Here is an 11,902-nt window from a genome sequence, read left to right as displayed (position 1 = left end):
CCTTAATTAATACTCGTATTCACTCCTCTACGATCAACCCCTATTTTTTGTTATACTAGATAGTTATTTTCTAGGATACATTTAGTTAGTTCAATAAAAATACATACACGGCCAACGATTGCCGAATGGTAAACATAAGTTTAACCTATCATTTATAATACCAAACATCCTTTGAATGTTACCCCTAAGTATTTATTGATTTCCATTTTAAATTATAGTATACTAGCAGACTCGGCCCAGCGTTGCTGTGGCTAAGGTTTTTGTTATATTACATAGTAGTAAACTATTCAAACTTATGTGAAACAGTGGTAATTTTAACACAGCGCCATCTGTTAGAATTGTATCAAATAATAAACAAATAATTTGCAATAAAATAAAATTGCGACTATAATTAAAGATCTAAGCTATCCTATCTGTTTAGTTTTACCAGGCTGCTCACGATGTGCCAATTTAATTTAAAATCGGTTAAGTAGTTTAGGAGTCGATCCCGGACAAACATCTTCACAGGAGATTTATATATATTAAGATAGTTATGTGTTTCGTCTTTGTGATACTCATGGAAATAATTGGTATAGAATTTTTTTTTCGTTTATTTCAAATCTTTTCTCGTAGCTTAGCAGACAGTCATATGTGTTTTTGCGTTCAACCTGTGACCTAATTGTCTGCTAAATCCCCTATCGCAAAAAATCTGACCTTCGCTACTAGTAAATTGCTACTCATATTACTCTAATTATGATAGATGACTTAATACACGACATCATCTAACTGTTTTTTAAATATAAATCGGCCGGAATGGCCTTTATGTAAAAAAATATTGGATATTTCAACATTGTTTTTTTTTTGTAGAGTACACAGTAAAGTGGAATGGAGCATGGGGTTTTAATTTCATGACATGTAAATCGATTGTTTCAATTAGTTAATATTGAATCTGGGATACCTGAATTGAACACGATAACTAACCCAAAGTATTGTGTAGTAATACATAACTACACATAATTTATTTTTTTATTAAAAAGACTGAAAAGTATTGCGTTATAACAAATACATAATGCAAGCCTAGCTTTTTAATTCAACGTTTAAGCTGAAGGAAATCATAAGATTTCACTCAAATAATAATGCAGAATATAGTTCATATGAGTCTTTCAAGCATTTCTTTCTCTCTCTCTTGTGCAGGCAATTCACGTCTCAGATCATAGTCAGCTAGGAAACATCTGGAGCATTTGTTTCCACCGGTTTCTGTGCAACACCATAGAGTACATATTTGAAGACATTAAGCATGCTAGGAAAATAATACCTATCTATGTAGATGACATTCGAGATTTTTTGCGGTGTTAGAACAATGGTGGTGTATCTAACTTAATTACACGGTATTCAAACCTTTCAAAAATTCGCTAATAGCATTTTTCTTTTATGCAAATATATATCCTTCGCAAATGCTTTATAATCTTATCACGAACATGACGAAAGCATTATATTGATGATGAAAATACAGCCTCCATCAAGATGTTTCTTAATAAAATGTATTAACACTTCGTTGCACGCACAGAAATGTACTTCAATGAACATAATTAAATGAAAAGTAAAAGCGGCCAGCAAGCAGTGTGAAAAAAAAATAGATAATGAAAGGAAGTAGTGCAAAAATATATAAGACATATAGTAATCAGACAAAACTAATGGAACATATAAATATTATATTTATTATTATTAGAATAATATCTCTAACGATAGAATAGCAAATATATATATAAAAAACTTATTAGCTGTGTACTATATTTATTTATATGGAAATGCATTATAGAAGTAGGTATACATTTTCATAGACATACATAAATACATAAAATATATGAGGTTAGAAACAGACGTACCTTGTACATGTGTTACTAAATAGAAATTCTTAGGAATTTCTAAAGTTCAAAGGTTAGCCTTTGAAAACAAAATGCGTCAAATCTACAACATTCTCCTTCGATTTTTAAATCTTCGAGTATTCATTTTTGTAGTTAGTAGTTCAGTTTATATACTAAATATATATCCCTGAATAGCTTTCATTCACTGTACAATTAATAGAGAAAATATGCATATTACGATTTTGTAATAAAAATGTAATGCTAAATACTTATAATTAAAAAATAATTAATTAATTACCTTTACCGTTATATTTGCAGTTTATAAACCTATAAATATCTTTTGATGAGCCGCTTTTAATTAATGTTTATTTAATTATTGTTTAAAATAACTTTCAAATTTCTTAATGATTGTTAAAATTTATGGAAATCAATGCAATTAAAAGCAACTCTTCCTATTGATACTCATATTATATGCTCTACCGCCTTATCAATCGCATGTGATTATAGTAATTAATAAAGGCGACAAAAATATGCCTTAAGTATTCTGTATATATAATGAAACCGCTAAATATGAATATTGGCTGAGACTTTTAGTTTTTTTTTTCAAAGTATACAACCGGGTATACTAACGAGTGTTATTCCCGGATTAAGACATATCCGCTCTAGGACGTCTCTCGTGACTAAGAAATTACGATGACATGAATATGTATGGCGGGCTTGTTTAGGTTTTTCCATTCCGTTTTGATTCTTCTTTATATCGGTTTTCTAAAGAACTATCTACCCGGGCCCTTACCTATCAACCTTGACTTTGGATGTTTTGATATAGTTTACGAGTTAAATTAATTTTAAACAAAAAGCATACGAAATTTATTTATTTATTCAAATTTAACACATCATGTACAATTCCATATCTATGGTATATCTAAAATTAAAAAAAATATAACTAGAATATATATATAGGTACTACAAAAAAAAACACAAATTATAATTAAGGAGAAACAAAAATTTAGCAAAACAGCGGAATACGTCTCGTACCTTTAGGCACTTAGTTCGTTTTCGTAGTTTTATGCAGACGTAATTTGCAAAAAATTGCTGATTCTAGACCTTGGGAATGAGTGGAATGAATATACATAATATATAACTAAGCCACCAATATGTATATAAGTAACGCAAACTATGTGTCTTATCCTATATACAATTAATATTGCAGCCTTTTGATCTTTCTTTTAGAATGTAGTTAATTGATTTGGTTACAAATACATCAGTGACTCTTTGAGGTCTAGGCACTGTTATAGCATTCCATCTTAATGCCAATATAACGATAAACTTGTTGCGGCTAGATCGGAAGTTTATTACAATTACATTTAGCAGTGACCACTGACACTGACTGTCAACTTGGTAAAAGGTACTTCACACAGCATTCGCCCAGTTACCGCGAAAACTGTGCGACGAACGCACGTGTACTTGTCGCGATAGTGTTACGATTTATAAAGTTTATTTGTGAACTTTTTGATTTGGACTTCTGGACTTTAAAGGTATATTTAAATATGCTCGTTTTTTTCGAATTTATTTTTTAACGTCTCGTATGTAGAATACATTTAAAAAACTGGCTAAATGTTAGTTTTTTTTAAAATATTTATTGTTACATGTTATGAATAAAATGCCTTCTTTATTTGAGCTAAAATAAATTGTCTTGAATAAATTTTTCTCAAGGCAAAGTTTACGTAAATATTGTACGTAATATTAACGATGACATATAGTATAGTGTATGTAATTCTAAGTATATTAGTTCAAAATAACATACAGTTTTAAAATACATTTATTACCTTTCTTATGAATTGCACTTTGCAATGCATGCGGCGTAAATATAAACAAAAAACTCCTTAAAATTGCATTATAATAAAAATATTATAGTAATGACTTGCTTAAATTAAAGGTAAAATTGTCATTAGATTATTCGTATGTATGTGCGACGCATTGAAAACTCCCGAACGCTTAACGCAGACAAATCCAAATTTTTATGCAATGAGGCACATGGCAAAGACTGTTCATCTGTGTCTAAGGTTTAATATATATTTATCTCACGTAAAATACCAATAGAGATATAATAAAAGAATTTAGTACTGCGTTATGGAATCTGTCTGGAGGACAATGACAGTAAGTTCTTTCAAAACATTCAAATATTTGCGAAGAGTTGTGCTAATGTCATAGACTAGACTTCTGTAAATATTTAAAATCAATAAATCAAATACATTGGTTGTACTTATTTACAAATAATATGATCATTAAATAAAATTACATTTTCTAGCACGAATTGGACCGATTTATTCACGCAATTAATTAAAATACATACATTGATAGCAGAACGGTGGCAGTATTTATATACAGCTTTTAAACGGCTTAATGCCAAATTATAAATATTTAAATTTAAACATTTACTTATGTTTTTAATGGATAAAAATGTAAACACATTTTTTTTCTTCCGTAAACACAAAAGAGGTATTAAACTTTAAATATACTAAACGACAAATCGAGCTTAATATGGTCTTAAGTTTAAACTGTACATTAATAAATCTTACATATTCTCTAAACAATTACTGGAACGACAAACTTCATACAGACTAATACATATTTTAAATAAGCTAAAGTCACATTTTATCTTTTATTTTCTTATTATCCTAAGGTAAAATAAAACGTTATATAATCTTATTCTTATTCTTATATCTTTAAACGAGCAATTCTTGTATATATATATAATTGGAATCTCGGAATCGGCTCCAACGATTTTCATGAAATTTAGTATACGGGGGGGTTTCGGGGGCGATAAATGGATCATTTCTACAAAATGTTTTTTTTTCGTTTTTTAACAACTTAAATATAAACTTACTATTTTACTTTTTTTGTAAGATCGAGAAATATTATTCAAATTTCATAATTTTATTAGTATGTAATTCGTACTTAAATATAATTTCCAAAAAACATAATTTATAAAAAAAATACCGAGCAAGGCTCGGTCATCCAGATACTTTATTTAATTCATAACACAAAATAGACATAGGTTTTACAATATTCTTAATCTAAACAGTAATAATAATAATTAATAACGGATAAATATAAAACTATCTATTTTAAATATCTACACGCCTTGATAGAGTGAATTGACCTTATCTTGAGGAAATTTCGTAATCAGTTCATAACGTTTAATAATTATTGAATTTTAATCTTGCTTTATGTAGGGCCTGTCGTAATTTGATGGATATGCATAATATTATTACTATATAATTATTATATAATAATCAGAAAATATATTGACATATTCTAAGTGAAAACTGTATTTCGTATATTTATATTTTTTGTGGACTTTGTATGATTGAAAGTAGCAAATGAAATATCATTTAAATTAAACCTCATATTTTATCAGATCTCAAAGGTATTCATATATATGTGACAGAATGTATCTGACCGTACACTGATTATAAAAAAGAGGGCGCTACTACCTTTTAGTTCTTACCTTAGACTTATGTATCTTTGGTTTTACTGGCACGTTACCAGCATTTTGTAGACCTGACCCCGACATTTTCCTTTAGAATAACATCTTGCGGGGACCAGTATGAATTGGACCCCACAAACTGGAAGGTGTGTGTCAATCAAGGTGATTATTAGAAATATTCATGTAACAGATACAAAAATATGAAGCTCATCCCTTAAAGGCGCCATTGGTATATGTACTTTTAGTTTCTATTGTTTTTGGATATGAACCTGTGAAGCCAGATACAAACTTGACGTATATTAAGCATAATTTAGATTTCGGACATTTCGCATACAGATGGCATAATTCGCTGTCTCGTTCCTGAATATCATCCTTATCAATATATGGTTCTCTTAACTCATTGTATCAACCAACCAGATGTCAGATCTTAAATCTATTTATAATATTATGTGAATGATTTGCTTGATTTTGAGAGCAGTCACGGTACAAACTATAACTATTTCCACATGGGCAATTTCCTCATTGCCCCTGTTAAACAAAAAAAGACAACACCTTTTAATTCATAAATGTACAATGTTTTGCAAAGTGGCACAAGACGGAAAAAGACAAAATATTCGATTTCTATTTATGCTAATTATGTACCTATACATTTCATGTATACTACTTCTACCAATCATAGGTATCAGACTGTATTCAATCTGAGATCATATAGTGACAGTCGATCGATCTCCTATAACCAATACCCAAACCAATAAACCAATAACCAAACCCTACGAAGACAATCTATTTTTGGCGACGGATACAATGCAACCTTTTCGCTCTTTTCACTCATATTTGTTTCATTCCTTCACATAAATCATTTTTTTTAAATATTTGGTTTAATAAAGTAAATAACACCGTACACATAGTATTAAAATAAACATGTTTATGTTTAAAACATATAAAATACCTTTTTAATTATTTTAAAAACTGGTGTTAGGTTAAATCTTAAATTAGGATATTTGCACAGTTGAACTGCCATACAAAGGTCTATCCACATACACCGATCCGACCTACAATGTTTAGCTTGTATCGACAGATGGCTCTTGCAAACCCTCGATTGCTTATTGGCACACTTTTATCAATATTTGTATTGTATTAAGATGTCTATCAGATGGTCAAAAATGGATTGAGATGATAAATTTAGTGGTATTTCAGAATCAAACAAACAGTCTTATAAATCCTCGAGTGGAGTCAACTACTGCCGCAACTGTAACGCGCATACTTCTACAAATGACACGTCACCAATAGAAAGTAATATGAATCGCGTACACGTGTACTTAACAAATATCATGAATCGCGTATATGTATATGAGGTTATTGGGTTTGAGCGAATGCTATTAAGTTCTGCCCTTCACAGTTAGTTTTATCTTTTTCTTTAATGGACTTGTCTGATATATCGCTTGTTAGCGATCAGGCCGACTGTTGCCTCCTCAATAATGTTTGTTATCTTATGTACGCTTACTTATCTTATGTATGCAACAACGTGTTTATAAATAAATATACAAAAGCCTATCACTACTTATCATAAACATTAAATGTTAGGAAAATAATTATTAAGTTAAAAAATACTTGCTCTTAAATCTTTAAATGTACATACAATACTTGGACAGACTTCCGCACCATATCGTTTAATTAAAACTTATAATATAATTTTCATGACATGTACATAAAGTCATTCATAAGTTAAACAATTTAATAAGCTACTGTTCTGAATTCCTATAATGATTTTATAACCAGTAGCACACATAATATAAAATTATTACGACTTACTTTAAGCATAAAGTACTATTATTATTTACTTTACACACAATGTCAAGTAAAGCTTAAGAACTCAAATTTTTACTTTCGTTTTATGAAACATAAAGTTTTCTATTTTCTTCATACTGAGGTCTGGCTATATGAGATTATAATTATGTATAAATTACCAATTAACGCATAAAAACTCACTTTTTAATCAGGTTTAAAAATATTTCATTATTTTTTTACAAATTCAGGAGAATAAAAAACAAATATTTTCACAAGTTAAAGCTATTACTACAAATTATTATTTAGCTTATATTTATAAAAGAAAAAGGTTGTTGTTTGGTATGTACGACTTTTAACCATGTTTACCATATTCTTCACCAATAGGTCGCTCTTGAGCCTTGAAAACTATTACCTATAAAGCTGCGAGACCAAGCGCAGAATTGGAATTAATATATCATTTATGGAGTCCACTTACGGAAATAACTCAATATACTTTACTTTTGCTTTCGCATTGTATGCGGTGAATTTACTGAGCCTACAACATCATTTAATATTTGTTATCTAGTATCTTGGTCAATGGAACAAAGCGAAAGCCCATGTTGAGCAAATTCGTGGTTTTAAAAATTAACACCCGCACGACATCTTCCGTGATGTGTCGGTGACATTACCTTTTCATATACGTCTATACAATATCATAATAATATCACATACACGAACAACTAGAACCTAAAGAAATTTACATACCTCCGAGTGTTAGTTAAAATATGGTATAATATAGATTTTCTTTTGCTTTAAAATGATTAAAATTTCAAGGGCCTGACTCTATAGTAAAAAACACCAATTAAATTATATAAATAATCTATGTATCTGGTTTACCAAGAATACAATCTAGGTTCTACCGGTAAACCTTCAATAAATTAAAGATCCAAAGCGGTTGTCGCTAGTGTGGTAGAACCTTAAATAGTTAAATGAATCGTACGAGTTTTTTAAGTTAAAAGTGAAAGGTCACTTGTAAAGTACATTTTAATTAATTTGTCTTTAAAGGTTACGAATTTCTCAATGTTATATATTGCTTAGACGCAATATATTTTAAGAGATAATGCAATAATTTTATTCTATATCCTAGGTGGAAATGGTTTTGCTCATGTCTTACCCCTGATAGTACGGGTGTGTAGGATTCGTAACAAACACCAGAATCTGTGCTACCTAGAGACTGGTTAGTAAGCTCCGGGGTTAGTCATGCTTTCTGGTGGGCTATATTGCAATTGACTTTTTTATATATTTATTTGTTCTACCATATATGAAATTTTACCTTGTACGCGACTGTCAACCCAGAAATCGTGTTGCAGTTTTCTTTCTATGTACGCCATTACCTAATTGTACAGTGAAGAAAAACAACATTAGACAACTCGCATGTCTAACATCCAAAAATCAGCGTGTAAGGTACAGAAGTAACCTATGTACTATACGTATGTAATCAGGGTGCACCAATGGATTTTTATATCTATGTGCTAACGTGAAAGAAACGTGTCAGGAATGCATGCTTAAACCCAGAAACCGAGGTCGTGCGTCTGGATCAGAAGGCTGATCCTACTAGTCTATTAGAAAAAAACAATGATCTTGATAAATAAAGAAATTTGTCGATTTACTTTTAGTCTGGGCAGCTTATTTTTCAACAAAGCCAAGCTATAAAATATTTATATTATCATTTATTAATTTCAAAGTTACACATTACCGAATTCGTAATCACCATTAAATTATATTTCTCAATGATTAACACATTCAGGTTAACGCGAATCGGAAGTCATAGCTTTTAATGTCGTTATAATAATTATATCTATAACTGGTAAATTCTATTAGCTTCATATCCCCAAATAAATACATTCTTGATTTGAGACTTGATTCTCGTTGAGGGATGAGCAAGGAGTTATCTTAACCAAGCTACTCTAATAGTAAAGATTACCTCGCCAATTGGTAGATCATAATCATTTATTAATAAAGTATTAAAATGTACACTTATGAAATGCTCAATGATTCGAATTAAACATTTACTGCCAGTTCTCAAATGAAGGGCGTAGAACGGACGAGAAGAACTGGCAATAATCTTTCTTGTCATTAAGATCGCGTACCTTTTTCACTGCAAACGCTTCAGAACTTAGCCTTTTCCAAAGGCAGTATGGTGTAGGCCCCATTAGAGCTTACTATCTAAAGTGATTCCCAAGAACACGGTAGAAAATGAAACAAACCTAATTATTACTTGGCTTACTAATTATATATATACTATATTATAGCCCTAATATTGACTTTAGTTACTCATTAAAAGTAGCTCTCATTAGGGAGTTTTATTAACTTTTAAATTACCTTAAATGTTAAGAAAATTTATTTGTATGTTTGTTTGCTTATTATAGAATTTCTTCGGATGAGTCTTATCTTCCTCACCGTTGATCATCGATATCGTATGTTCCTATCACTTAATTTATACTGTCCGGGTCTCTTTTAGTAGATTATATTAAATAGCACCCTGTATCTACAGAGAGTTTTAGTTTATCAGGTTTTAATAAAACCCTGTGTACATTTTAAGGTGTGTCAACCGAGTTATGCATATTTTGCGACCCTTCCGCAATCCGCAATATCTGACATGGCAATACATTATGTAGAACAGGTATAACTTTTGAATTGACTTGATATTTTTTAGTACATTTAAAAAGCTCGCACGCGCCACGTTGTAATGCTACTATACATTTTGTCTCTGGGCGTCAAAACATGATATTATTAATAATTTATGGTTTTGTGACTGTTTCTTGTATGTTTTTAATTTGTGTATGCTGACCGCGACGATAATTGCCTATAACTTAAATTGTCCGTAAACAAGGCTAAGAAATTAATAAAATGTACCAATTATTTTAAAACATCTTTGTCAACTTCGTCCTGGTACACCCTTATATTGGGTATTTACTTTTTAAGGATAATTTTGATTTGAACTCTCATACTCTACAGGTTAGTAATACATTCCCTGATGTCGTTTTAGCTCTTTGCTACTTAATCAATAGCCGCAAACGTATCTCGATCCCGGCAATAACGTTCATATAACTATAATACTACATATTAATTATTTTTCTGTATAACTCTTCCGGTTTTTACACCATGTAGAGGCGGTCGTTGTAACAGCGTTGCGTTTTTGAAATAAACCATTTGTACATGTCATCAGAGTTCATACGAACAACAATATGCTACAAAAGAGTTACTTTGGTCGTATCGCCCGTCGCGTACTTGATAATCCGAGCAAGCTGGTCATGGTAATGGTAATGGAATGGAAGACTTTGGTGTGCCCAAGTCACGATTCTCACGTGTCTCACCATAACAGCTGTTCTAAGGGAAGCTACAGAGACATCACTAGCAGGGTATTAGGAGCCTAATTGAAATAAAGTACAACCTTTAGCAGTGACGAATAAGAAGAGTACATGGTACTCGAAATAACAAGGTCATGTGATTGACATTGTGATATTTAACTGTTTTTGGTAAACTCCTAACATAACTTTGAATGCCTAGGTCGCCTTTCCTGACCTTTTAATAGACAATTCGTGATGTACTCTAACCTTGCTCGATATGGGAGATTTGTAAAATATCGTATATAATAAGTTCAAGTTTACTTCTCAGAACTCTCTTGGTGCTAAGACTTATCAAAAAATTACTGATTAATTGATTTACACTAGCCTTAACAAATATAGGATACACAATATCGCTACTGTGACCTCCTTCTGATTACATACAAAGATGTCGATAGTGTTGGAGACAGCATTCAGTAAGATTGTTTTTGTTAATGGGTATCAAACAACTTTGGTCTTAGCTGTAGCACATAATATCTAGGTAGAAAGAACTTCAGTTCTTGGAGAACACTTGGGTTGGTTGCTTATTTATTTATCGACTACCGGCGGGGGACTTTCCTGAGATATACGACCTCCAACAATTCAAAATTTTATCGTACTTTACCTTAAAGGCCGGCAACGCACCCACTAAAAATGAGTGTCTATGGGCTGCGACGACTGCCTTTTTGGGCGTCTCATAGGCTCGTTTATAGGCCCCCCTATTATATAGAAGTAAGGAAACTAAACAGATACATCCCGATACAATAAAAATAATAAAAATAAAATATACAATAAATATATTGGATATATAAAAGTTTTACTGATAAAAAATATAATACAAAGCAAAACAAAACAATACAAATATAGCTATATAGAAGAAAGATACAAGGCTTAAGACATAATAAGTATTAACTTATTCTTAAATAAAGCAGTAGAGGAGTGCGCAAAAGGGTCGAAATGAGTGGCAGATTCGAAAGTAGAAGACATCCTGTGAAGAGGCTTACGGAAGCCAATGTTGGTTACTTCTTACCACCACACTAGGACGACTGTAAATCCCGTTTTGTTTCCAATTTAATGTATCCCACCATCTACAAGACAAATAACCTTGCTAACAGTTATACATAGAACATTAAGTACATTGAAGGGAGCTCATCTTTAAGTATGGTCTACATGGCCGTAATGACTAAAGTTAAAATCTCAGTCCATTCCATAGTTGATTATTAATTTGTTGATATTAAAATAATGAAATTGACAAAAACTATTCACATAATAAAATATAAATTGGCATTATATAAAATAATTATTTATTATTATATATATCTGGCGTAAATAAAACAATGGACCATTCTGTTCTATTTATTTTAAATATCAATTCTTCATTTATTAGCAAAAAACTAAAATTTTGACTAATTAAA

General features: G+C 30.8%; 1 protein-coding gene across 1 annotated transcript in view; it reads left to right on the top strand.

The window, feature by feature from the left end:
- Nucleotides 1–3,272: 3,272 nt before the first annotated feature.
- The window catches only part of LOC110995036 (protein spaetzle 3), a 35,790-nt gene continuing 27,160 nt past the window's right edge, over nucleotides 3,273–11,902 (top strand). Inside the window, exon 1 of the mRNA XM_022261997.2 lies at nucleotides 3,273–3,379. The gene's annotated coding sequence lies outside the window, so the exon portion shown is untranslated. The remainder of the gene's footprint in view (nucleotides 3,380–11,902) is intronic.

The sequence above is a fragment of the Pieris rapae genome, chromosome 21 (genome assembly GCF_905147795.1).
Source record: "Pieris rapae chromosome 21, ilPieRapa1.1, whole genome shotgun sequence".
NCBI lineage: Eukaryota > Metazoa > Arthropoda > Insecta > Lepidoptera > Pieridae > Pieris > Pieris rapae.
The sequence above is the reverse complement of the archived record's forward strand: the minus strand, read 5'-3'. Positions and strand labels throughout refer to the sequence as shown.